General features: G+C 37.7%; 1 pseudogene; it reads right to left on the bottom strand.

The window, feature by feature from the left end:
• Positions 1-214: 214 nt before the first annotated feature.
• Positions 215-337, bottom strand: LOC129404652 (small nucleolar RNA SNORA70; annotated as a pseudogene).
• Positions 338-25197: the final 24860 nt, after the last annotated feature.

Here is a 25197-nt window from a genome sequence, read left to right on the forward strand (position 1 = left end):
CCATAGCAATGTGGGTGAGTCACTCTTCAGCTGCACTTTATTCAAACCTAAACACAATAAACTTGATGAAGCCCTACTTCTGGGAGATGAAGGTCTTCTGGAGGTCAGGGTATTTGAAACTGGCCCAGTGAAGAACATGCTCCATTTGTACTGCACATACCTATTTGGTCCCTAAGATTTCAAAGGACAGCAAGAGAGCAGATATGAATTCCCAGACTGCCTCCAAAGTCCCTGAGACCAAGTGTGCATAAGTGGCAGGTGGCATACATTATCAAAAAGGCTGCTATTTGCAACCAATGCACACTAGGTCTCTTCAGGAGAAAGAACACAGTTGTAAAAACTGATTTTTTTAAATGTATAATGACAGTACTCCTTGAGAATTCAATATATGTGTGATAATTCATCTTGGTATTCTATGAGTACTTATTCTATTAATTATTCTCCTAATGTGTCATATTCTATTATTTTACTCATTTTTTAAATATTAGGAACCTGAAGCTTATATTGACTAAAGATATGGTTCCAAACTATTAAGGGCTGGAGCAGAAAATTTGATTAGGTACTCTCAGTCCATGCCCTATGTTCTTAAACATCCAAGCTTAATTATTCCCTGCTAAAACTCATCCATTTATTCAATACTTTTCTCTGGGAACACATGTTACATATTCATGTACTGTCAGTGAACTGAAGGGACTGAGATCTCTGGCCTTACAGTTTTTACAGGAAGAGGGTCTATAAATGTGTTGTGTCATAGTTTGAAAGGTGACATCTGCTATGGAATGAGGGAAAGAAAGTAAGGAGTATAGAGGCATACAATGTCTAAATATTGTGGTCATAGGGAAGTATACATAACAAAAGTTATTGAGCAAATACAAAGAAAATGAAGGACCTTTGAGGTTATCTGAGGGCCAAATAGATGCAACTGAATGTACTGTAGAGACAGCAGTGAAGTAAATCTGTCTGCCGTAAGTGAGAAAAAAGGAACCAGCACAGCTCATGAGGCCTAGTGAACCCTGTAAAGACTTTGACTTTTCTAAAAGTAACTTGGGTGTCATGAATGGGTTTGGAGCAGTAGAATAAATTTTCTATTTTCACAGCATCAGTCTGCCCATAGTTTGGAGGCAGAGAGAACAGTTTTTGGGCCCTAACAACCAGGCAGCTGAATTGAAGATGACTTTGACGACAATAGAATGAAAGAATTTCCAAGTGGTTGGAGTTGGAAATATCATACATTTGGGGCCAATAGGGTTTTCTGATGGGTTCACTGAAGGATATGAGGGAAAAGCAAAGTCTATGATGAAGTCAGGTTTTATTTTGTTTTATTTCTTACATCTCTAGAATCAGATCAACTTATGGCACTCCATTGATTATATTTTATCTATCCCACCACCACCATTAACCAGCCTACTATCCTAACAAATAGAAATTCATTCCACAAGCTTTCTTACATTTTGGAGTTATAACCTATGGTCAGTGAAAAAGAGGAGCAGAACACAGGCTTGCCGGTGTGCAATGTTGATAGTGGTAGGCGAGTCAGACGTTTCTGCTGCTGCACTTGCCCAAACAGAGGCAGAAACTGTTTCAGGCTTCCTAGCAAACAAAGAGCTGTTCAGTCTGAAAGGAAGTGAAAATCACTGATAGAAAATGGAATCTGTATCTTGGGAATTTTGCTACCAGTCTGGCTTTAATTACTCCACAGTTTTTTAAGCTGCAGAAAATATAAAGGCTTACCTACTCAGTGCAGTTTTCCCCTCTGTGTCTGAGGAAATGAAGCCACTTAGTCTCTCCTCATCTCTCCTCCTCTCCCCTACCCAAATGTATTTTTCCCTTCAGGAGAATCCTGGGTTTTTTCCTACGTGAGAATGTGGTTACCTATTCAACTTAATCTTTTGTACCCTCTGCTAATCAAGTGAGTGACTGTTTGGGGACTCAGTGTTTTCACATATGTCATATGTGAGAGCTCACAAAATAAACCACGTTTCCTAAATTCTTGTTAACTGACTTTTGTCAGGTTATAAAATATAGAAACACTCCTTCCCTTATCTGTATCACAAAAACAATGATCACACCAAATTGTCTTGAGAAAATATAATCAAGCACATAAACTCCTAAACTTGGGGCCTAAAATATAAAGTCTTTAATATTTGTCATTTGCTCTTTTGTAATGGTTACTATTATGTTGTGGATGACCTTCTTAATGAGTATTACTGAGTACATGGAATTAAATAGATCTCCAGGTATGTTAATTGATTTCTGATCTCTCTTAGCAAAATTAAGTTCACAATTTTCAAAACTGGAGGAAATTAGTACATGGAAGAAAGTGCACAGTGATTTCAGACTACAGGGGAAGTTTCAACTATAACTGAGCTGAGTGAGTAGCTGTGATGATGAAAAATGGATGCATTAGAGTTATTTTCAGGACAAAATAAATATGAGCTGCTGACTGATTAGAAATGAAAGGCAAGCTCACATACCCTTTGCTTTTTCCACCAAATAACAAAAACGTTATGAACATCACAATAGATTACTACTACTATAAAAAAGCATACCAGATACCCATCAAACTTAAATGGTATGGAATGCTTATTTCTGCTCATGATTTTCCTAGTAAACCAAGGAGTACTATTGATACTGTCTATTCACTATTACTTAGCGAATGTCTTTACTCAGGTATCACCATCAGGGACATACAGGCTTACTATGTAAGAGACAACTCCTTAGACATAAATCCTCTCATTTTCTTTGAAGATAGTGATTTTAATAAGAGAAAGTATCTGGGATAAGAATACTAACATTAAGTGAACATTTCAGTTCACTTAGTCCTCACAACTATCCAATAATGTTATTTTCTGTTTTCAAAAGATGAGGTCACAAGGTCTCAGAAATGTGAAGTGACATACCCAAGTTCATATAAGAGACAGACCTGTGATTCACATTCAGCCTTCTTTATTCTCTTGGATTTGTTCTAGCCACAGCAACTTCATCCATCTCTTTACCTCCTTAGCACAACTTTAAGATCTTCACATTCCGCGAACACTTTTTTAATTGAATCACCATGAGATACAGTTACAAAGCTTTCATGTTTGATTTTCAGTCATATAATGATCAAACACCCATCCTTCTACCTGTGCACATTCTCTACCACCAATGTCCCCAGTATACACTCCCCCCATTTCCAACTCTCCTCCTGCCCCTATGGCAGACAATTTCCCCTGTACTCTCTCTATTTTTGGGCATTATGGTTTGCAATATAGATACTGAGAGGCTATTGCATTTGACTCTTTATCTACTTTCAGCACACATCTCCCATCCTGAGCGATCCCTCCATCATTTCCTTAGTGATCCCTTCTCTATTGCAGCTGCCTTCTTCCCCAGCTCATGAAACAGGCTTCCAACTATGGTGCAATATTCCTGGTCCTTGTGTCTACTGTCCTTGGGTGTCAGTATTATATTATGTGACTTTATATTCCACAAACAAGTGCAGTCATTCTATGCCTGTTCCTTTCTTTCTGACTCATTTCACTTAGCATGATACTCTCCATGTCCATCCACTTATAAGAAAATTTTATAACTTCATCTTTCCTAACAGCTGCATAGTATTCCATTGTGTAGAAGCATTAAAGTTTCTTTAATCAGTAGTCCATGAACACTTCTGCATTTAACCAGTTTTGTCCAGACGTTCCTTCTTTCTATTTGTATCCCTGGAAATCTTATTTATATTTTCAAGCTCTGCTTCCTCCTTTAGCTTTGCTGATAGTCTTTAGATCTTACCAATTGTTTTGCTCTTCTTCAAACCACTTATAATATTCTCAATTGTGCTTTAGTCATACTGCTCTACATAACTTCCACGAAGGCTGATATTTTTCTCAATGTCAAAAACTACACAGCATAATCATTGCATCTCAATGGTGTCTGGCATAGCATAGTAAATAGCAAGTCTTACTTCCAGGATCTCAACTATATTAGCTTACAATGTCACCGTTACAGTTGCAACTTCCTTCATTTTGGAAAGGGTCTCTCAAGAAGTGCCCAGGGGGCCAGGAGTTACTTTTGGCAATATTCAGCCAGCCAGGAAGAACAGCTTAATGTTGAGACACAGCAATGTGGCACTGTTCAAGTCCAGCACTTCTGGTAGCCATGAGGAAGACACTTGATTGTTCTCAGGGGGCTACATGGCACCACAGATCTCAAGTTCGAGCACTTGATATGCAAAATATGCAAAACATGCTCCATATACTCTAAGTTATTTCCCTTGCCTCTACATTCATTACTTCAAATAGTCAGTGCCTGTCAGTAAGTCTGTCAGTCAATGTGTGTTGACAAATCCTATAAGAAAAAAATGATGATGCAAACATCTCAGTAACCTAGAGGTGAAATATATTGATCAGGTGGCCTTGCAAATAGGCACTGATGCTATATTAATATTCTTTTAAAAATCCAAGAATTGGGAAGATAGCAGCTAGCATGAGAAAGGTCCCCTGCAGATGCTGGCGCCCAGCACTGGCAACGGGATGTTAACTGTGACTCCAATAACTCCCAGCCAATGAGTAGACTGGTGGTGGTGGGTGTGGCCGTACAATGGTGGCTACTCATGTGGGCTGCCAGTTAATCTCCTCTTCTATATTCGTTGGATTCACATGTCGACCTCTTATACAGAGCTCTCACCAGGGCAGCCTGGCTACCCCAACCACACTGGGCCAATAGTCCATTGGCCACTACTCCAATCATCTCCACAAAGCTCACAGTAATAATGGTGAGTGCAAGAATCAATACAATCCCAATCTAAAAGTAACAGTAAGAATTCAAGTATTAATTCTGAGTCATTGCAAAATGCTGAATAAAGAGTAGATAGATAATCTGATAGAAGACTACATACACAGTCACACATATGCATCACTATATATATTGGGTAAGTTATGTAATTTCAAATGTAATTTTTATTTATATATGCAAATTTTTCTTTAGTATGACAGGCATCCAATTAATGTTTGTTGAGCTGTGAAGTTTATTTTAATAAAAATAAACTCCAAATGCATTTGACATTGAGGTGGGGACTAAAAAGTTTCAAGAAAAGAAAATTTCTTTCTAGCCTTTAAATGGTTTCCTACAAGTTGGTATATAAAAAGAAATATATCTTGAGAGCTAAAAATAGTACAAGTAATTGAAGGTGGACTGAAGAGTGATGAGTGATTTGATTGGAAAGGAAAATTCATCTTGTCATTTATTACCTGAAATCCAAATTTATGCAAGATCAGCCAGGAAGCAATTTTCATTTTATCCAGGATAAACCAGAGCTTAAGCTACCAAAGCTTGTCATCTTAAATGTCTCAAACAGTCATTCAAATGTTTGGTAGCCTTTGTTTAGAATGTTTGCTGTTATAATTGCCAGGATGCCTTGCTTTTTCTAAAGTGTTGTACAGTACAATCTCATTATAACAGGATTTGTTATAGAGGGATACTTCATAGGAAAGACTTTTTTTACTGAGTTACAAAGATAGCTGTATTTCTACTAAATAGTCTTGTAAGACGGGCAGTGTTGGTGGTTCTATACCATACATTTTCTGTCTACCCATAGTTTCAGGGAAGGCATAAGTTGTATATATATTTCTCTTACCCTTCATTTGAATATTTACATACATGATGCAACAAAGGTGAATGATAATGTAGCAATGTCAAAACTATGTGCCAAAATTCCTCTGAAGCAGTCCATCCCATATCACTTTGGTAACCTTGATTCTGGGGTAATAATTTAAGAGTTTGATTTTACTGGACATTATCAGTTCCCTGGCCTTGGTTTTTTCAATAAAATACAAATGAGATAATTTCATATTTGTCTTTTCTTTTTGAATTATATCATTTTTGTCACTGCTTCTTGTTTCATCCATGTTATAGCAAAAGCCAAGGTTATCAGTTATAACTGATAGTATTCTGTTGTGCATATAGATAACAATTTTTTTTTATCAACTCATCTCTTGTTGTGTATCTGGGTTATTTCCAGATATTGTAAGTGGCACTGTCATGAACAAAGTTTTATATGTATATATACACATATGTATATATATTCTGAGTTATTATTTAAATTAGCATTTTATACTCTTGGTGTAGATATTTAAGAACAAAATTGCTATATTTTTAATTTTTGAGAAATTCATATAATTCTTTCTATGATATGGTTTTGCCTGTTCTTGAGTATTATATTAATGAAACCAGATATTATTAATTCTTTAATGTCTGGACTTTTTATCTGAAATAGCACTTTAGAGATTTATCCATGAAGTTGTATGAATTAGATTATTTTTGTTTTCACACTTGATCTTAGCCAAAGGCCAAGAAGTGATTGTTTTTATTTTCAGAACATTATTCAGTTAGACAAGCAAGTACAGTTTGTTTATTCATTTTCCTATTGGTGGACATTTACACTTTTCTGTTTTGGAGCTATTATTGAAAGCTCCAGTGAATATTCCTTCATAATTACTATAAATATAGAGCTGATTTTTATTTGATCATGTAGACAATATTTCAAATAAATACCAATTTCCTAGCTGTTGTCATCTACTTGAAGTATTTCTTCCAACTTAATTGACCGAAGAATTATTAATCTCATTTCATGTTGTGTAAAGTAAATATCAATAGGGAGCAAAAGAATGAGAAAATGGGTGATATGAAATGGGTGATATGATATATATAGGAATTTTGGGTCACACCCAGAAATTCTCAGGGGTTACTCCTGACTCTACACTCAGGAATCACTACTGGCATTGTTTGGAGAACCATATGGAATGCTGAGGATTGAACCCAGGTCAGCTACGTGCAAGGCAAATGCCCTTCCCACTGTACTGTTGTTCTGGCCCTGAGATTCATATTTCATCTATTTACCTTACTTATTGAGTCTAATTAAGTAGCAATACTTAAAATTAATGGAGGGCCATCCTCACAACTGAAGTGCTTCTAGCCAAATTATTTAAAGGCTTAATATGTAAACAATTTGAGGGAATTTTGAGATTGGGTGGGTTATGTGATATTTTTATTGAATGTGTCTTAAATATTAATTTGACACGAACATTATATGAAGTTGGTTGTGATAAAATTGTATGCTGGGTAACCAACTGATAAGTTTTTAAGATCAAAAACTAAAGGGAATGATCATAAATTAAATGGCTTCCATTCTTGGGAAAGCACAAGGTGATAGTATATAAAATGCCAATTCATCTTCATTTATGGACAATTCCAAAGTTTTTCTATTCTCTCCTCTATAACAAAGTGGTAGATGAGTCATTTTCAAAACAGGTCCAAAGATATAGAGAACCTATTCATTCTAACCTACTGTACTTTGTCATAATTTAACCAATGCCATCCATTGCAGTTGAAAGAAAAACTGAAAAAGCAGGCAACTTTAATTTTAAAAGGTAGGCTTATAGTTATAAAAATGTATTTTCAAGACACTTTTTTGATAATTAGAAATAAAAAGAAATAAAAAATGTTAAAAAGCTCTTAAAATGAAAAGAACAGCAAGTCTAATCTAATTAACAGCATAGTACCAGCTCTATTTTCATCCATAATTTTTAATTTCATCCCTGTTTACCATGTCTTCACTAAGGAATCATAAACTTCCAATGTGGGCTAATGTGCTAGATTCAGAGCTTTCCTGGCTTTTCTCTGAAAGTCTTGGAAAACATTCATATCTCTGATGGTAATGAAGATGATGGAAAAAAGGAGAAAGAAATTGCTACTGCTAAATTTCATTTTTATTAAGAGAGACATCATTCAATTGTTAGAGTCTTACTGAAAGGAACCTAAGCACAATGGGTAGCATTTCTAAAGCCTTTAGACTGATTAGGCTAATTCTCAAGGGAACTCTAACAGAGTAACTTGAATTATCTTATTTCTAAGAAGCTCCATGGACTCAAGCCCTCAATTGCTTCATTCTGACCTTCACAATATACTTTTCTATTGATATTATGAATCTCTGTGCCGTATGTTCATTTGAACTATAATAAAGTCTTGATCAACTAAGTTAAAAATGGAGGTTGCTTCCCTCTCATGCATTCTTCAAATTGCCTTTTTTCCCATTAGCTAGAAATGGTTTCCCTTTTGATTTGCATGACTGTAGTTTTCAGAATCTCTCTGGGGCTTCCCTGCACTCTCCTGTATTCTGCTTTTGGACCATCGCCTGTACACTGATTTTAGTTTGGTTGGACTGGAGCGATAGCACAGTGGGTAGGGCAGTTGCCTTACACACGGATGACCCAAGTTCGATTCCTCCATCTCTCCCTGGGAGTCCAGCAAGCTACCGAGAGTATCCTGCCTGCACGGCAGAGCCTGTCAAGTTATGTATGGTGTATTAGATATGCCAAAAACAGTTAACAACAAGTCTCACAATGGAGACGTTACTGGTGCCTGCTCGAGCAAATCAATGAACAATGAGACTACAGTGCTACAGTGGTTGAAATAAAAGTTTCTTGTCCCATCTCAAAAGGCAACTTATAGTAGGCAGGAATATTATGTCATTTTTTCTTGTGTAAAACCATTGAGCCGTACGTGATCACAACATCTAAGAAACAGAACACTTTAAAACCACATAGTCAGGTTTGGAGGGTCTTTTCAGTTGTGCTCATTTGTCCAGTGTGGGCCTGATATTCAGTGAGTCATCCAGTGGTGCAGTTTTACTCTAGTCCAAAGGTGATGGGGAATACCTAGAGAGATGCTCAGGGACCAATTGTGGATATACCTAACAGTTCTGGGGAGAAGGGAGTTCTATGGGAATCAAGCTAGAGCCCTCAAGTTTGCGAGTCATGTGCTCCACCCATTTGAGCTCTATACATTGGAAAATGGCATGTTAGTGTGTTTCCTGGGCTCCAGTGTTGGTCTTAGATGCTACAACTGATTCTCCCTTTGAATCTTCACATACTTATATTATTTTCCACTTGCTGAAGGCATCATGTCCCTTAATCTTTTTAAGCTAAGCATAGTAACTAAACGTCACTGGCTAGTCCTATCTTGACTACTATATCCTCATTATAAAAATGAAGGAATCTCTTATTTCCTTATTACTATCCCAAATCAAACTCTGCACCAGGGGTGCCCCAGAGGTGGGCGGGTGAGAGCCCTCCCTGCCCCAACGGACCCAGCCCTGGCAACTGACCTCCACTATCCCACTGCCACCACGCTCCAGGCCACTTTCCACATGCTTGGGCCGAGCCTTACTCATGAGTTAACATGTTCCTGGACTGCACTGCCACAAAGTGGCTGCATGACACATCATCATAAAGGGAGATATAATATATATATATATATATATTTCCCTTTATGATATATGTTATATCTCGGACAGCCCAGCAAGGTACCAAGAGTATCCCACCACCCACACATAAAACCTGGCAAGCTCCCTGTGACATATTTGATATGACAAATACAGTAAAAATAACAGGTCTCATTCCCCTGACCCTGAAAACAGCCTCCAATTGTTGGGACAAACAAGTAAGGAGAGGCTCCAAAAATCTCAGGGCTGGGACGAATGAAGATGTTACTGGTTCTCACTCCACTAAATCAATGAACAACGGGATGACAGTGATACAGTGATACTATACCCAATTAGAGCTATAAGAGCTTGAAACAGGATCCTGAAACTGAACCTGGAATTCAGAGAGCTTTGCGATAATGCTGCTCTAATTCAAGCTACAGACCAGAAACTTTGTCCGTATTGATGGTTAATTTACAACCATGTGTTTGACTCTATATTCTTACCATACCTGAATTTATGACTGGTTCTGTAATAGCCATTATTTCTCCAGATATAAATGCATTTCTTCACTTTATTTACACCAGATGTTAGTTATTATAGAGCAAGTTACATTCTGGTGGAAGAGAAAGACATGAAAATAATAAATCAATAAAATTCTGAATTGTAAATGCTCAGAGGAAAATAGAACGATATTATAGAAGATGATGGAAGGACCCCTTCCATGCCTTTATGCAGGAGAAGATCATGGGTTTTTCTGAAAAGGAAATAGAAGGTATTTTGCCTGTAATAATAAGTACATTTATCAGCAAGTCTGATCTTAGGGATGCATCTGATATGCCTTTATTAATTCACCAAACTATAACTAGGAAATAACTGTAACATTTAAAAGAGGAATGTAGGAAAGCTTAACAATAGACTGCTAAATTGTGAGTAGAATTAAGAAAAACCAGAGAGATCTGATCCCCTTACTATGTATGTACAATCATGAAGTCACAAGGAGAGGGAGAAGATTTTGGAATTGAGAATGGGTTCTATAATTGTAAAAATGAGATTATCAGAGGCCAGATCAATAGTAGAGTGTGAGGGCATTTGCTGGGTTCAATCCTCGCATTCCATATGATCCCCCATGCACCACTATGAGTAATTCCTGAGTGCAAAGCTAGGAATAACCCCTGAGCATCATCGGGTGTAACCCAAACATAAAAAATATGAGATGATCGATATGAAAGCTGTTGGTTTAAAACCAACAACCACAAACACAACAACAGTTTTGCTGACAGAAATAAAAATATCTTTACTCATTCCTTTTCCTGTTCTTCAGCCTCCTCCAGTGCTTATTATTTGTGAAATCCAGGCAGAAGCTAAGTGCAGGGATTCTTGGCACGGACCCATAAAAAGGAGGGTGGAGATTCATGTGGAGAGACGATGGAAAAAAAACACCAGGGGACAGATAATGTCTTCTTTTTACTTTTCAGAATATTTCTATACTGCTTATTATGGTAAGTTCAGGGATGTTTAGTTGTCAATAGGAGGGCCTGGTTGGAGTGAGACATTCTACAGAAGTTCTTGCTCTATTCTGCCTTAATATCAATATTTAATAGTAAAACAAGTGAAACTTAGCATGCATTAGTAGTCCAATAAATATCAATCAATTTAAGATCCAAGCCTTGCTCAATTTGATTCACTCGCATATTACTGAGGAGTATGACTTGATTATCTGCTTTTGAGATTTCCAGTTTGCCAGATTCAGTTGTAGTCATACTGTATCATGATCAATTTTACGATCTTGAGCAGAACTGCATGCCACCTTTGAATTCTAACACTTGTGTGAAAATGACACACAAGTTGTGTCAAGCAGGGGTGACTAGTTTTTCAGGAATTTCACTTCTAGAATTTGCTTCTGCTTTCTCATCTCTCTGACATTTAGAACAACTCTATATCATCCATGTTGTCTTTTCTCCCTGTCCTTGTGAGTGCATGCTTTTTAGCAACAGGTAAACAACAGGTTTATTGGGGTATTCAAGACCTCTTGAGTATTTGATTTGGCAATCCCATTGAATTGTAAATCAGTTATATTCTGCTCTAGTTTGTGGGGTGTATTTTTCTTTACTTTAATGGAACTCAATTTGTGCTCATATTTACTAAATAAAAAACTTTATATTAATTGTTATTACCATGAGGATGACGGTGCTAACCCACGGAAAGCTACAGTATATGTCTTGAAAGAATGGGATTGGTTTTGGAATATTGTATGCCTAAAGCAACCCTGAAACAAGTTATTATGAACAACTTTGTACATCACGTGTCATAATAAAAATGAAGTTTAATTTAACTTTGTTTTGTTTGGGGGCCACACCTGGTGGTGCTCAGAGCTTTCTCTTGGCTCTATGATCAGGGCCCACTCCTAGAGGGGCTCAGAGGACCATATGGGATGCCGGAGGTTGAACCTTGGTTGGCAGCATTCAAGATAGGCACCCTAACCCCTGTGCTATTGCTTGGTGTGTATGTGTGTGTGTATGTGTGTGTGTGTGTTTGTATGAGAATTTATATTTTAGAAAGGTTCTCATAATTTTCTAGAAGCCTTTGGTTTCAACATTAGTAAATAATAATATTAATTATACATATATTATAAATGTAAAACATTTATTTATTCAGGGGACAGAAAGATAGTAGAGTCAGTTACCTTGTATTAAACCTACCCCAGTTCAAATCCCCAGAAGTATAGATAGTCCCCTGAGACCACTGGGTGTGCTTAACCCCCCATAGAAACACCCCAAATAGAATATTTATTTCTCAATTTAATCAAGTTCTACTTAGTGTTAAATTATGTGCTATAGTAAATGAAGTGGTATTTTTGTGACGATATGTTATGTTCATTGTTGGTTTCTTTGTACTTACTACACTAAATGCAATATTTCTATTTTAATGTGTGTGTAGTATAAGCAATTTTATCTATATTTTAACAAACATTCATAATTATTTAGATAACTCATGCTAAATTAATCAGAACTGTCATAACAGTTATTTGTTATTTTTTAACATCTAGAATATTTAATAGCACATAATTACTTTTTCAGTTTCTCACAGTAACTATTTTCTCATTTTATTTTAAATTATTTATTGATAAATAAAACAATTATTCCTTCATTTTCTCAAAATTAGTAAATATTTTTTACTTTTTTGTGCCTAAAATAATGCACAAGATGAAATATATTTTTTCTCAATTTAATAAGTTTTTAATAATAATACTTCCTGAAGAAAACCACAAATAAAAGCTCTAGGAGCAAGATGAATTCCTACTCCATGTTCAAAGCAGCAGTAGATTCAGCCTTGAAAAAAAAAAACTAATCAATGTATTCTCAGTTTTTTTGGGAACATACATTTCTCATTTTTTGTATTACACTTGAAAAAGGCGCTGGGGAAATTAGAAAATTTGATACTGATTATTGAATCCAGGCTTTAAACATTGTACTAGAAATAGCAGACTCTACTTAAAAAAATAACTGCAACATAAATGTATAATGATTGTCCACAGTGCTCCAGTGACAGTTCCTAAGTGACTTTGCTGTCTCTCTGAGTATCATTAGACTAAACCCGTGCCATTCCATGTGCAAACCAAATTATTAATTCCCATTTCACCAATGCACCATCGTGATCTGACTAGAAGACAATCAAGGCTAGTCCTGACTACTGTGACTAATCTTGTGAGGCTTGTCACCAAAGACTGACAAACACAATCCTTGAGCTACATGTGATTCCACAGTTGTTTTTGCAAATAAATGAAACTTTACTGGAACATAGCTGCATTCATTAAGGCTTTTGTACTTCAAGAGACTCAAGCAGGAGCAAAAGATCTGTACGGTTCACAATGCCCCAAATGCTTGCTGTCTGTTCCTTTAGGAAGTTTCCTTACCTCAGTAACCATCTTCTTTGCTAGCATCTCTTTGTCTTTCTGATTTAGCGACTTCTAGTGCAAAATTCTTAGAATCCCTTCCTCTTCAGTGATTCCTTGGGCCTACGGTGGTCGAAACCAGTTGCTCTTACAAATTTGGGAAATATTAAAACTGATGCTTTGGTGCTACTCCAGACCTTTTAAGTCTGGAACAGGGCTCAGTTTTCAGGCTACTGGGGAAGTGCCCAGCTAATTATAATGCACAGCAAAGATTGGGGGAAAAAGTACTCTAGACATTTTGGCAACAATGACTTTACTTTCAAGGCTTTCTATTAACAGTATACTAATAATTTCCATTTCATATCTTCAGGTTACTATTCTCCCCGAATTCCATGTCTACATATTCAACTGTTTTCTTGACATCCCTATTTGGATTCCTAAAGGCATCTCAAACTTATTTCAAAGACATTTTCCTCACTTTATTTAAACACTGTGGTTTACAATGCTGTTCATGATGATTTGTTAGAGGTGTTCAATATCCCAACTCCAATCCCATCACCACTGTCACCTTCCCTCCATCATTGTCTCTATTTTCCTAGCCATCCCTCAAGCCTGCCCCATATCAGCTCCACAGTAATTTATATTGCTTGTTACCACTGAATAGCTCATGGAATGATAAAAAAATATTTCTGTAGAAGAAAATTTGTGAAAATCATATCCCACCATGAGAATATTAAGTCACTGTTGAGGGTTTACTAAGCTGTTGTTGCAGGTTAGACCTTTTGTCTCAAACACATTTGAATCAGAATTTCTGATTCCTACTCAGACAATTCCTTCCACTTCAGTCAAAAACATTCCAATCTTTCATTTGCACAGTACAAAATCTTAATTATTCTTGCATCCCTCTTTCCCTAAAATTCCATCTCTAACCTATTAGCAAGTCCTATAGTACTTTTAAAACATGAGCATTTGACCACATCACCAGCTAACATGTGATCAAAGCCACGATCATCTTATGGGAATTACAGAAAAGATCACCTATTGCTGTAATATCCTAGTTGCTACCCTAACCACTGTCCCCTAGTCTTTGTTAATACAGAAGTAGATGGCAGACTAATTCTAACAGAAGTTGAGTTAGATCAAATGCTCTTCTGCTCAAAACCTACTTATGGCTTACTATTTCTTTTATAGTGAAAACCAAAGTCTTTTATATTGGACTCAGCTCATGCATGATCCAGGTATCTTTAAAATCTTGCTTTATCTTTGCCTCTCACTTTGCTTAGTCCAGTTGAACATCATGTGACTCCTAAACTTTCTTTAACTGGTCGCCTTTGTTCTCACTACCTTCTTAGAGTGCCTGAACCTAACTCCAGATATACAAGTACTCCCTTCTAAATATTACATTATTGGAGAAGCTTTTTCTGAACACAAGTCTTAAACAGATCTTTCTTTTTTTCCCTCTTATTTTGCCTTACTTTTTGTTCCAAAACATTTTCATGATATATTCTTATTTGTTTATGCTTTGTCTCTCACTAGAAAGCATACTATAACTAGCAGTGAACATTGTACCCTTATGTCTGTGAGAATTTATACCTAAAAATTGTGCAGTGTGTTGTGTGAGAAGCTGTAAGCAGTAACTTCAAAATCAAGTAATGACTAAAATTTCAGGGTTCTGAATAGTGTCTGACACAAAATTAACTTAACTTTTGCTAGATAAACTGTGAGTATATTCTACTCGTGGTTTTTCTTGGATTGATGTTTACAAGAAAAATGATTTGCCATAGTGGTACAAAATAATATGCTCTTCAAAATTTTTATATAACAGAAAATTTCCCCAGCTTGAAAAAATATTCCTTTTATCTTAATACAAATCCCTGTTATTAAAATTAAGATGAAGTCTTCTACAAATTATTTGACTCAGAATTCCTGCCAAACTTATTCAGTGAATTCTGATTTGCTTTGTTTAACCATAGTTTTTACCTCAAATCTTACAAATATCTGTTTATTTCTTTGTAGTGGAATATAAATTGCATCACAGGTGCTTAGTAAATTTTAGCTAAAAAGAAAAAGAGAAGGGAGAAAAGGAAAGGGAAAATAGAGTAGAAATGAAAAGAATAGGAAAGATGGGAGGGGAAAAAACTGAAAGAAGAAGATGGGCATATTGAAACTTAAATGATTCACAGTTTGTAGCAAGGAGTTTGAGGCTTGTCTGTGTAACAGATTTACACAGCCAGAAAAATTAGAGTATTTTCTTAATTATGTGGGTTGGTTGTCTATTGATTAAATAGCAAAGATTGCTTCTGAGAATTTATCTCTGGGACAAAATGTTGAATGAAATTTGTACCAATTAAAATAATAAACATTTTTGGATGAATAGGTAAAAATGTGATTGATATGTGAGTGTACTCAAACACAGTGGAATATTGATAGCCATAATTTAAAAAACATAACCTCATTAAATATATATTTCCGTATACATCCAACTTCTTATACTGAAATAAAGTTAATATTATGTATAGGTTGGAGAGATAGTATAGTGTGTAAGGAGTTTGTCTTGCATGCAGCCAACCTGAAATTGATGCTGGACATCCTATATATCTTATGGGCACACTGGAATAATTCCTGAGTGCAGAGTCAGCAAAAAACACCTGACCCTCCCCTCAAAAAAAAGCCAATACCATGAAATAAGTAGAAAACTTAGGCATGAGCATAAACCATTTATTGCAAATGAAATTATATAAATTCAGTGTCTTAGAAATCTCATTTGGTTTATTGTTTATTTTTTAAGCATCATGTATACTAATTAACTTGATTTTTTGGTTAATTTTCTTTATTTTTATTTATTTCTTGTTTGAAAAGTATTACTTAAATTTAAATGCCAAAATGGACAGACCCAAGTACTAACCGAAAAACCTGAGAACATACTATTTTCCCTATTACCTAAGGATCTTGATTTGTTCCATAAATGTAAAGTAACACGCAACCCGGAGATTCTTCTTGCAGCGATTTTATTCAGAGACCTTCTCATGCAAACGGACGAACGAAGGATGGACTAAGGACGAAGGAAGAGGAACCAGGGGGGAACCCACTAGCTAGGCAGCTTCCCTCCTTATATACCTCTCGCTGCTTGTTTACGCCCAAGTGTCTGCAGCTGATAGGCTAGTTACACCTTGTGGGCGTGACAGGACATCCTGTTTTCTTACACCTTGTGGGCATGACAGGACATCCTGTTTTTCAAAGCACGGTGAAATTAACAAGAACAGGTGTTGTTTATGAAGCACCCGGTCCTGTGGAGGCTCTCCACAGTTCCCCCTTTTTGTTTTAGAACATCAAGTCTGCATAGCAACCTCGGCCCCCTTGGCCTTACCCGTCATTGGGAGCCTTCTCGCTTGTAGGTCCCTGTCTTAGGTTGGTCCAAGAGTCAGGTGGGGTATAGTGCACCCTTTCAAACTCCTCAACCACAGGAGGTCCCCTGCAGTTAAGGGCTCTCAGCTGCATAATACCTTTGCTACATCTGGCTAGACCTGATTGTTCTAAGCGAGATTAAGCCAAAGCTGCGGGGATTGCCGTGCTTCCAGGGCTGCAAATGCCCGTAAATACCACGCCCTATAAGTAGTTGTTCTTGCTGCATTTTATATAGACACCAGGCAAAAACCAAAGCAGCGAAAAGCAACAAGGACAGTACTGCTCCCACCCCCGCCCACTCTCTGATAAATGGAGGGGACTTCTACTCTGGTCCTATCAAGATGGGTAAGGAAGGGGATAATCTATGCACAGGCGTTAAAGCAGGCCATGTTGTAGCAATGGCCCAGGAAGCTGCTTCTTCAGCTCATATCCTCACAGGAACCAGGCTGAGAACGAGCACCAGTTTGCACATCTTGGTCTACTGGAGGCGCAGTCTTCCCTGTCAGGCGTTCAGGAATCCACGCTGGTTCTGCCCTGACTTGTGGAAAAAACACAAAACAGAACCCCTGGCCCAGGTTAACACGGGGTCCGAGCTGTGCCATCCACCAGAAAGGGTATAGGTGGAATCAGTTTGGCGATGAATCAGGAGACTCTGGCGGTCTGAGATCCAAATCAGGTGCTTGAATTCTGCTTCTGATAAGACGTAAAGGGATCCAAAGTTTCTTAGCGGGGTTATCATCTGTTGAAACAAAAGCATAGCCTTTTCCTCGAATGAGGAGTTTTCCTGCTACATTCAAGTGAGAAAATACCACCTTTTTGTATTTGATTTAGCATTCCATATGTCCACTGAAAATGCAGAGGTGGTGGGCTTAAGGCCGCAGTGTTCTATACTGAAAAGGAGTTGTAGTAACTGTATCGGGGCAGGAAATAGGCTGCGCTTCCTGCCGTCCCTGGCTGCAGCGATTATACTGATTGGAGCTCTGAAACTCCACACTGGGGAAAGGGGCTGAAACTGGGAACATTTCCTGATTTTGTGCAGCCTGCGGCTGGTCCCCTTGCAGATGTCCTGAGTTGAGGTCACCCACTACATCAAAATTAAAGCGACAATCTCTGGCCCAGTGATTTCCCCTCTTACAACGGGGACAGGGCCCCGGAGGTGTAAGTCTGGCTCTGCAGTCTCTGGCCCAGTGGTTTCCCTTCTTACACCTGGGACAGGGCCCAGGACGTGCTCTCGTAGCACGGCTTGGGGGCGCATAGCAATCTCTACGAAAGTGGCCTGGTTTTCCACAATTAAAACATCTTTTCCGAGCTTCTCTCTGTAAGGCATACACCTGTACCTTATGTTTAGCAGAGCCAACATTCCTGCACGCTTCCAAATACCCGAATATGTCTTCCTTCTCCTTAATAGGGAGCAGAATGGCCTGGCAATCCTCATTAGCATTTTCAAAGGCCAATAGTTTAGTCAACAGCTCCTGAGTTGCCTTATCTTTAACCTGCATTTCAATGGCTTTCATCAACCTTCCTATGAAATCTACATAAGGTTCTGAGGCTCTCTGGAAAATCTTTGTAAAACTTCCCTTAAATTCTGCTTCTGCACCAACCTTCTCCCATGCACGCAGGGCTATTTCACGGACATGAGCAAGAACAACATGAGGCAAGGTGACTTGCCTTTCTGGGTCGCGCCATTTCCCTTCACCAGTTAACATCTCACAAGTCAACTCAATACCTGAAAAGTTTTGTCCAGCATGGCCTAGGCCTTGAAGCTTTGCCTTGGCCTCATTATAAAGCCACATTCTCCATTCCAAGTACTGAGAACGGCTTAAGCATGTCTTAGCAACCATGTGAAAATCTTGAGGTACCCAGTAGGCCTTTTTACTCCAGTATGCAAGATACTCCCTACAGTACGGAGATGTAGGCCCGTACAAGACACAGGCCCGTTTGAAATGACTGAGAGAATCCATCCTTAACCTGCGACAAGATGGATGCTGCTTCTTCTCTGCCTGGACTGGGCGATTGGGAGCATGTCCCGAGTGGCCTGGAGGCCGCTTAGCTGAGTCACTCTCGGACTCAGAATCTGAGTAAGTGATAGACTCATAACCCACATCACTTCCATCTAATACACTGGAAGTAGAGCTATATTCATCAGTCTGAGAAACATTCAGACTATGACAACCTTTTCGAGGCTTAGGTGTGGGAGGACCTGAGGCCGTATTATTCCTAATGTTCTCCACATCAATTGCACTATTCAAAAACAGGAGAATAGAATTAACAATCTCCCATGTAGTCCAGAATTTCACGGGGATCTCAGTCCCTTTCTTAGATACCTTATAGACATTTTTCCTAACTTGTCTCCAAATCTTGCTTTCTAAAGTTCCTTCGTCTGGGAACCATGGGTTAATCTCATAAACTACTTTAAGGCAGGACCGAAGTTGGTCTCTGGAAATGTAGAGTTCCGGGTTTCCTATTCTGCGGGAGAGAGAATGAATGAAATCATAAATGACTTGCCCTGTTCAGTCTGGTTCGAGAAAACACGAAAGATCTTGGGAAGGCCCAGAATCTGTCCCATTTTAGTGGGGGATTGCTGCTAGGATTCTAATCCGCTGCACACACACACAAAAATCCTGATCTCCCGCTCACCTTCTAGAGTGGGGCGCACCGAACGCTTATTCTTACCTTTAGTCGGTAGTTCGGCCCACCCAGGGACGCCAGCTGTAAAGTAACACGCAACCCGGAGATTCTTCTTGCAGCGATTTTATTCAGAGACCTTCTCATGCAAACGGACGAACGAAGGATGGACTAAGGACGAAGGAAGAGGAACCAGGGGGGAACCCACTAGCTAGGCAGCTTCCCTCCTTATATACCTCTCGCTGCTTGTTTACGCCCAAGTGTCTGCAGCTGATAGGCTAGTTACACCTTGTGGGCGTGACAGGACATCCTGTTTTCTTACACCTTGTGGGCATGACAGGACATCCTGTTTTTCAAAGCACGGTGAAATTAACAAGAACAGGTGTTGTTTATGAAGCACCCGGTCCTGTGGAGGCTCTCCACACATAAATTCCTCTATATTATTAAGATGGAAGGAACAAGCAATTGACATGTAGAAAGGAAAAGGAAGATTACTCAACAGAGAGTCAATGTAAAATAGTTGTACTTTTTAAAATTCTTTCCAACATTCTTAAATTACTTATGTTGAATTATGCATCATGCACCTTTACGTAAAATGTCACCAATGTCTCTTCTTCTGTCAGTTGGTAACTGCTACTTCTATGAAATTATTTGTCCTGAGCCACATAATTGCATATCATAGGCAACTCATCTTTCAGATACCAGACAAAAAGAGATTCAGTTTCAAAATTACACCTTTCTTATCTATGGACAAGTAAAAAGAAACCTATGGATACTGTCACTTTTCCATAGAATAACTGTATTCTCTTTTGAAAAACATTGTTTGAAAGCAGTAAATGATACAGAACAACAAGCTGTCAGAGGAAAAAACCTAGGGATATTTTAAGGCCTTGCATAACATTTGTAGAAATTCTCAACATCGGAATAGAAATCATAATCTTGAAAAATGTTGCACTGAATTCAATTAACTGGTCATGTGGCTAGATGACTATTTTTGCCATAGAGGAGAAAAATTTAATAGAACCCTCTCAATTTATGCTTTTTTTAGTTTCTATGTGTCAAAAAATTGTCTTTTAAACAAAATCTTTCAGCTGCTATTCTCTCAATGTTTTGCATTAATCCCATAAGTAAAGTCAAGGACAGTAAAGACAAAACACTTTAGACTTGTGGTGTTGAGAAATATATTGGAAATAGCTTTCCTTTATATACTTATACATAAGAAATAAAGTGCTACAGCTTATAATTGTGCTTTAATATTAATAATGATGAAAAATTGCCCAGAGGGGAGAAAATATAAATTAGAAAAGTGTTTCCTTCTCTTAACTATATTTTATACCTTTAGCATATATCTGTATATATATATTTGACTACCTTATTTTTTATTGATCAAAAGGTAAAATAAAATACTAGATGAAAATTAAGTGAACTATGCTATAATCATGGGATTAAGGTAAATAAATCTATAAAGAAAGTTGCATTCACTAAAAATAAAAAGAAATGTGGAGCTTAAATGAGATAAAATTCTTTTTATTTTATTCTTTAATTAACTAACCTAACATAGTAGCAAGATAATCTGGATTCATAGAATTTAAAATGATCAAAATGATCCAGTTTATCTGTGAGATCCTTTCTACACAGGCAGTGATTAAAGCAAACATTCTCAAACAATGAGAAAACTATCATTTCTCAGGATCAAGCTTTCTATTCTTGTAGCAAGGCTTTTTATCTGAAAGTAGGTTTTATCTGAAAGTACATATTGTGGGAAAGGGATTGAACAAAAAGAAAAATGTCTACCAAGCTAATATTGGTGAGTAATTTAAATAACTAAGTTCTGAATGGCATTTCCATTTCTGATCTAATGATTCAATGATGCAAGTGCATAAGTCAAAGCATATAATTATTAACTGTGGATAAATGGTATTAATGGGTTTTCTCTGATTCTTTTATTTTTAGATATGATTCAAATATCATGTGAAAATATGTTCTCCTCTCCAATCTCACACATCCATAACCTCATGCAAACTCATGCCATTTAGAGTTTAGGATCTGTAACCTCATTAACTTTAAATACAAGGCAGTAAGGAGGGAGAAAAAGGTTTGCATTGGACAATAAGCAGCAAGGATCAATGTAGAAAAGTGTCCATCAACCACTGTACCACAGAAAAATGCCAGTCTGCAGATGTAGAAGTTAAAAAAATATTGGTCTACAATCTTGGTTAAAACTCCTGCTCCGGGAACACCATGGTATTCAGGACAGGTATGAAAAGGTTGAAGAACCCTGCTCTAGTAAAAGGGACTGACTAGGTTTGCTTGAGAAGGTAATCACTATCTCCAGTCAACTATATCATATAGGGATGTATTCAATATTGCTCGATCTTTTTATTAAGGGAAGCACTATGACTCCTCCCAATATTTAAATTTAATTAATTCAATAAATAAGAAAACAATACTTTCTTACCAAAAATTTGTCTATGGGGTTGAATTCAATTAGTTTCCTATCTTGAGATTGACTCTAACTTGGCAGGGAGTGAGGGAAGTAAGATTTTATCTCACTTTTTTTTTATTATCTGGAAGATCTATGTAATAAAGCATCTAAACCAAAACATAAACTGGTTGGAAATTTTTGAGTTTAATAGAATCAAGAGTCTCAATAGAACATTTGGTCTCACCTACTCATCTAGAAAGTAAAATTACTGGAGTCTAGATAAGTTGAGTTACTTACCTAAGGTCCTAATGGGAAGTAAATCTACACTGAAAACCTGACTTCAGACTTTCAGTGACTACAAAATTAAGAATCAAATGAAGGTGAAAGCTTGATTATAGTTTTGAATTTTTTAATTGAATCACTGTGAGATAAACAATTACAAGGCTGTTAATGATCCCTTTTCAGTTATACAATGTTTCAATACCCATCCCCCAAGTGTGTACATTTCCCACCACCAATGTCCCCAGTTTCCCTCCCATTACCCCCCATCCTCAATCCCCACCAAGGCTATCTCTATGACGGGCACTTTCCTTCTCCCCTTCCCCCCTCCTTTAAAGCATTGTGGTTTGCAATAGAGAGAGCTTATCATGTTTGTTCCTTTACTTACTTTCAGCATGAAGTTTTATCCACAGTGATCATTTCCAACTGTCTTTGTCATAGTGGTCCCTTCTCTATCCCAGCTGCCTTCTCCCCTAGCACTTGAAGCAGGCTTCCAACCATGAAACAATCTTCCTTGCCTTTGTTTCTACTGTCCTTGGGTATTAGTTTCATCTTTATTTTTTTACACCCTCCAAATGAGTGTAATTATTCTGTCTGTCCTTCTCCTTCTGACTCGTTTCACTCAGCATGCTTCTTTATCAAAGATTATGTAATCATAAAGTTCAGGTTGGTGTTAGGCTATTCAACTCTGTTCTATTGATCTGCAAGTTTGTCTTTATTCCAATACTATGGTATTTTAATACCATTTTGTAGTACAGTTTAAAGTTGGGTAATGTGATGGGGCTGGAGCAATAATACAGCGGGTAGGGCGTTTGCCTTGCATGCGACTGACCGGGGTTCGATTCCCAGCATCCCATATGGTCCCCTGAGCACCGCCAGGAGTGATTCCGAGTGCAGAGCCAAAAGTCAGCCCTGAGCATTGCCGGGTGTGACCCAAAAAGCCAAGAAAAAAGTGGGGTAATGTGATGCATCACATCTTCTTTTTCCCAAGGATTGATTTAGCTCTTTGTGGGGATTTATTGTTCCATGTGAATTTCAGGAGTATTTGATATACTTCTTTGAAAAATGCCATGAGTGTACTTATAGGGACTGCATTAAATCTGTAAAATGTTTTGGGGTGTTGCCATTTTGAAAATGTTAATCCTCCTAATCTATCAACAGGGGATGTGTTTCTATTTTCTTGTGTCCTCTTTTATTTCTTGAAGTAGTGTTTTGTAGTTGTCTTTATATTGGTCCTTCACCTCTTTAGTTATACTTATTCCAAGTTATTTGATATTCTGAGGCACGATTGTGAACAGGATTGTTTTTCTAGTATCTCACTCTTCTCTTTTATTTGTTTTAGGAAAGTCATGGACTTTTGGTTATTGATATTTTGTAACCTGCCACTATACTAACCTCTTGTTTCTAGGAGCTTTTTGTTAAAGACTTTAGAGTACAGTATCATGTCATCAGCAAATAGTGAGAGCTCGACATCTTCCTTTCCTATCTGAATACCCTCAGTATTTTTTCTCTTGCCTAACTGCTGTGGCAAGTACTTCTAGTACTATATTGAATAGGAGTGACAAGACTGGGAAATCTTGTCTTATGCCTGATTTTAGAGGGAAAGCCTTTAGTTTCTCTCCATCAAGAACAATGGTTGCTGTGGGATTTTGATAAATGGCTTTGACTATATTGAGGAAAGTTCCTTCAGCTCCCATTTTGTTGAGAGTTTTTATCATGAATGGGTGTTGGATCTTGTCAAGTGCTCTCTCTGCATCTATTGATATGATCATGTGGTTTTTATCTTTTCTTTTATTTATATGATATATTATATTGATTGACTTATAGATGTTAAACTATCCTGCATCCCTGAGATGAATCCTACTTGATCATGGCATATGATCTTTTTGATGTGCAGTTGGATTCTCTTTGCTAGTATTTTGTTGAGGATTTTTGAATCTGTGTTCATCAGGGATGTAGTTCTGTAATTTTCTTTCACTGTGGTGGCTCTGCTTGCTTTGAGTATCAGGCTTATAATTGTCTCATAGAGACTCTTTGTAAGTGTTCATGTTTCTTCAATTTCCTGGGAAAGCTTGAAAAGGATTGAAAGTACATCCTCTTTAAAGGTTTGAAAGAATTTGTTTATAAATTCATCTGGGTCTGGGCTTTTGTTTTGTGGAAGACTTGTCTACCATTTTAATTTCCTCAATGGTGATAGGTCTGTTCAGATGTACTCAATCTTCTTGGTTCAGCCTTGGGAGGTTATAAGAATCCAGGAATTTATCCATCTCTTCAAGGTTCTTTTGATTCTCAAAATAATCTGTGATGATCCTGTGTATTTCTGTAGTTTCTGTTGTGATGACCCTATTTTTTACTCCTAATTAAGTTTATTGGGGCTCTCTCTCTCTCTTTCTTTGAGAGTCTTGCTGGTTTATTGATCTTGTTTATTTTCTCAAAGAACCAGTTCTTAGTTTCATTGACCTTTTAGACTGTTTTTTGGGATTCCAGCTTGTTGATTTCTGCTCTAAGTTTTATTATTTTCTTTCTCGTGCCTGTTTTAGGCTTCTTTCGTTGGTCATTACCCAAGATCTTCAGCTGTGAGTTTAATTTATTTATGTGGGACCTTCCTTCCTTCCTTCCTTCCTTCCTTCCTTCCTTCCTTCCTTCCTTCCTTCCTTCCTTCCTTCCTTCCTTCCTTCCTTCCTTCCTTCCTTCCTTCCTCCCTCCCTCCCTCCCTCCCTCCCTCTCTCTCCCTTCCTTCCTTCCTTCCTTCCTTCCTTCCTTCCTTCCTTCCTTCCTTCCTTCCTTCCTTCCTTCCTTCCTCCCTCCCTCCCTCCCTCCCTCCCTCCCTCCCTCCCTCCCTCCCTCCCTCTCTCTCTCTTCCTTCCTTCCTTCCTTCCTTCCTTCCTTCCTTCCTTCCTTCCTTCCTTCCTTCCTTCCTTCCTTCCTTCCTTCCTTCCTTCCTTCCTTCCTTCCTTCCTTCCTTCCTTCTTTCCTTCCCTATAAACTTTCCTCTTAACACTGCTTTTGCTGTGTATCACAAGTTCTGGTAGCTCCTGTCCTCATTCTCATTTGTTTCCAGGAATCTTTTGATTTTCTCTCTAACCCACTAGATGTTCACTAGTGAGGTGTTTAATTTCCAGGCCAGATGTTTGATTTGATTCTCCATTTGTGTGTGTGATTCACTTCTATTTTCAGTGCATTATGGTCTGAAAATATAGTTGATACAATTTCTATTCTCTTAATTTTATAGAGGTATGTTTTGTGGCCCAGCATGTGATCTGTCTTGGAGAATGTCCCATGTACACTGGAGAAGAATGTGTGTTCCACTTTGGGGGGGATGAAAAATCA

This window comes from Sorex araneus, chromosome 4 (assembly GCF_027595985.1).
Source record: "Sorex araneus isolate mSorAra2 chromosome 4, mSorAra2.pri, whole genome shotgun sequence".
In the NCBI taxonomy this organism is placed as follows: Eukaryota; Metazoa; Chordata; class Mammalia; order Eulipotyphla; family Soricidae; genus Sorex; species Sorex araneus.